This window comes from Dysidea avara, chromosome 12, assembly GCF_963678975.1.
Source record: "Dysidea avara chromosome 12, odDysAvar1.4, whole genome shotgun sequence".
NCBI lineage: Eukaryota > Metazoa > Porifera > Demospongiae > Dictyoceratida > Dysideidae > Dysidea > Dysidea avara.
This window is the reverse complement of record NC_089283.1, coordinates 22345732-22350126: the sequence shown is the minus strand read 5'-3', so window position 1 is coordinate 22350126 and position 4395 is coordinate 22345732.

Sequence of the window (4395 nt, the reverse complement as noted above, 5' to 3'; positions counted from 1 at the left end):
TTTCGCAATTACTGCATCGATCTTCTTGCCATTTCAACTTGCTCACAAGTAACTGTTGATGCAGCAACAGGTAAATGTGTACTGATTTCAGTTGTGGCATTAAGTTTGTATTTTAAGTGCATTGCTTATTAGTAGTGTTACAGTGGAGTGTAACAAGCATTTAAATATTATAGTATTCCAGGCTTTACCTTTATTAATAAGTAATGTGTTGTGCAATGAAAGTATAGTTGATTTTGGCCAGGTGCCATGACATTTAGAAGCACGTGTTATTATATTTTTCGACTCATGTAAAGACTGACTAGTGGTCACCCAAAACAGTATTCATGAACAGAGGTTCACCGTTAATTATATCAAGTCTGTTGGTACCACATAGTTCATTTAATAGTTTGACTCTTATCATAGGCAGAGGCAGGGTGCCAACTATTGACAGTGAAATCTACACAGTGGAATTTAAAGTGTAGCTACAACAGATATGGTTGTTATTTGAGGGGGAGAGGGGTTGGTTTCCCCAGGAAAATTTCATTCCTGAGAGCCTCCTTTGAATTTTTTTTTCTGTAGGAAATGTAAAAGTAACTGTTTCATTAGAGTAGCTGACTGCTCTATTAGAGTATCTCAAATTTTTCTTGCAAGTATTGTTCACCACACTTTTACCAATTTTTCGTCACAATTAAGACTAGCTTAGCTTTGGCCAACATTTTTTCTGCTGTAAAGCAACCATGTGGTGGAACAGTTTACCATCTGTATTATTATTATTATTATTATTATTATTATATTATTTACTCAGTCTGGTGACTTTTTACTTACTCTTTATGGACATCTACTTAGTTAATTATTTTTTCCTTGTTTTACGTTGTAGTGTTATGTATGTGTATTAAATGTAAGTTGTGTTGTTGTAATTGTATCAGTGTGTATGTATGCGTTGTGTGGTGTACTATTGTGTGTGTGTCTCTCTCTACCAAGGAGGAACGGCCATGGCCAATTAGTGGAGTATAAATTAACAATCAATCAATCATCAAACCAAGGGGTGCATGGCTCCTTGGCCTCCCCATTTCCATTGCCTATGATTCCAGGTACCAGATGTTGTACGAAGGAGCTTATCTGAAAGAAGTATAGGTCCACAGCAAACCATAAATTGGGAAGTTGCATTGGAGGCTTGTCTGGTGACCTTGGGTTGGTCCTTCATTTGAGGTTGGTGATGCTTTTTAAGGTGGTGCTATTTGTTAAGCTTTCTATTTTGACAAAAACATGCAAGGCAGTCTTCATTATGAACTACCACCGTAGTTCATAATACTAAACTACATGTTCTGTGTATACTGGTGTTACTACATGACATGAAAAATAATTGGAGTTATATGGTCACATTATTGCAATGATCGCAAGTAGAAATACTAGTCCCATCCAACCCTAGTTTTCTGTGAAAGTTACAGTAACTTTGGAGCAATGAAGCAGTTATAGAGCACCTTTGTAATAAAACAAAGGGTCACAGGATAACCAAGGAAACTTGCATCTCACAAGCTATCAAAATGCGGAGTAGTAATGCAGAAATATCTGTTTAAGGCTTCATGAAAAATGTTTGTGGGTGCCTAATTGTCTGGATTGTGCAGTAGAAACCCAAGCTATATACCACCACAGGCAGAGTATAGCAATGAATTAATGTTGTTGTAGGGGTAAATGTACACTTTTGTTTGCTTAATAATACAAATATCAGATCAACTATCGGTTATCGGCTTCTTTGGTGGCATCACTATTGGATATCGGTACATGCCAAAAACCCATATCGGCACACCTCTAATAATAATTTGGTATTAGTGACTGAAAAGGTCTATTTTTATATCTACATCAGCAAACTTTTATTTTTGTTTGCATAATTACAGTTAATAATATAGAGGAATGATTGTATAGCTTCCTGTCTGTGTAACATGTAATACTTGTTCAGTTCCTTACCACAATTAAATTAGTCGTATGGCGATTATTGTTTGAGGATATTCTACTGAACCAACAAATTACTCAAGACTAATGAGGATATACAATGGACAGACTCTCTCATGGGTAGGTATGTTCAAAGGCATCATTTGCTTATGTCAGTGACATGACGATACAGTTGAGCAATACTCTGTCTTCTGTTATTAGTTCCTTAGACACGCTTCTCACAAAGTTGCAATATCTTCAAATGCACGCATGCCCTCTATTTGGGATGATCTTTGTGGTTAGTTGCAAACGTATACTACATTATGCAAAGGAAGCCTTTTAGCTTTAATTTCTGCACAATTAGGCACTATGTTATCGTTTATACCATCTGTACTAATGTCTGGTTATGTCCCCTACACTAATATACATGTTCAGTTTAGAATCCTTAGAAGTATTTATGTTATCCTTTCATCAACTATTCTGTATAGTAATAGCCACCATTGTAACAATTATAGTGGCCACATTAAGTATATATGTACCAAACATAGCTAGTGTATGCTTCATAACCTCGTTAATAAGGCTACCTCATCATCCAAAAATGGTCATAACTGATAAGATTTTGACTATGTACTGTACATCCTACCAGCTCTACAAAGACCGTAGTTGTTTTGAATTACTGTCCTACATATAGCACCTTTTGTTTGTATACATTCATAATATAATGCTTTACACCATTTTGCTTTCATTGTTAGATTTCAAAAATATTTTTGTAGCACCTTAACAAACAATAATTAATATAATTTCAATCCAACGCAACAATTGAAACAACAGTAATAATCCTAAAATCTTTTTTTGTAATCCTCTTGATTTTTACAGCAGGACACCAGGTTGTAAATAAAGTGTTTTAACTATGAGATACCTGAGCACAAATGTATAAAGTCTTATGCTGGCACAAAGGTTTTACATCTACACAAGATCTGTAACAGTCCACAGCATGTCATTTAAAAACAGTTAAGCACTTTATTCATATGTTAGATATTGATATTCATTGTACAAATTGCACATGACTACATTGAGCAAATGCTTTGTACGTAGATCTGATGGACATACTTTACTGTGTCACATTCCAAAACCTGCATGCACGGCCTGACAATATTGCTCTAAACTGTGTACGCATGTGTACTGTACACCTTCATAATCCATACAGATCCTTGTGCTACATTTCTACCTGACAACTTAAAATGAAAAAGTACAGCAGCTCTCATGTGTGTTTATAGGCTACCTAATTTAATAGTTTCTCATCCCCACCTGTGTCATTGTTTTCCCCACCACATCAATAAATTTTTTGTAACTACCATTGGTGACTGAATGCTTATCCATTAATTAACTTTTAAAATTAATGACTAGCTAAAGCAGACCAAGAAATTCACATTGAGCTATCTAATTCAGTTAACAAAAAAATTCCACCGCATTGCTGTTTTGAGAATTGGTGGATGAGAAATTAATAATTGAGTTTATGTGGCCTTGATTTTTTTTTCTTTTATTACTATTATTGTTTTGTGTATATGGCAAGGATCAAAGCATGAAATTCCATTCAGTGTTTCCATTAATTTTCATTATTAAACTCTGCTCTGGCTTCAGAATCTTTAGCTGCAGCGACTTATTATGATTAATTATGATTAAAGTACCTGGTGAAAGGCAGAGCCTGTATATACCAGAAGGCCTTATAAAGGCCTAAGATGTTTATATTAACTGCACTAAGTATGTTTGAAAAGGTAGAGAAAGAAGAAAAAATTCATGACTGGACCTGGGCAGCCTCGAACCTGCAGCCATCCGATTAACGCTTGAACGTTTACAGGAGTCTGCCAGGTGGTCAGGACATTTTCTTTTTACTATTTTCATGTATTTATATCCATAGGAACCCTAGAAAGTGACTTATTATCTCTAAGTACTCCAAGTGGAACCAAATGGACTTATCAGAGACCTCAACATGTATAAAGCTACATATGGGGCTAAAAACAAGTGAGATTTGAACACCTAAGATTCATTGAAATTCCTTTACAAAGGAATAATTATTTTCCTGTACAAATTGCAAGACTTTTAAAGAAATTTGGCACAATATCTTCAGACTGCACATGATGGTTATTATGATGGTTATTATGATGGTTATTATGAGAGAGGCTATTTTGCCATGAACTGCATGTGCCAACCAAAACATTCACTGTTTATTTATTCTGAGAGTGCAAACTACTTTAGCCAAACATATAGATTTAATTTCCGAGGAACACAGATCTGGAACTCGTTAAATCCTCTTTTGTATGTAACAAAGAAGCTTCAGCAATCCAAAACACTGTATCAGTCATTGTACTAACTGTATGTGTATGTGTGTATGTAGATGTAGTCTAATTAATTATTGTATATGTTCTATACATGTGTGTATGTAACTATGTATCATTTTATTGAGGGCACTGCTGAAAAGCAGTATTT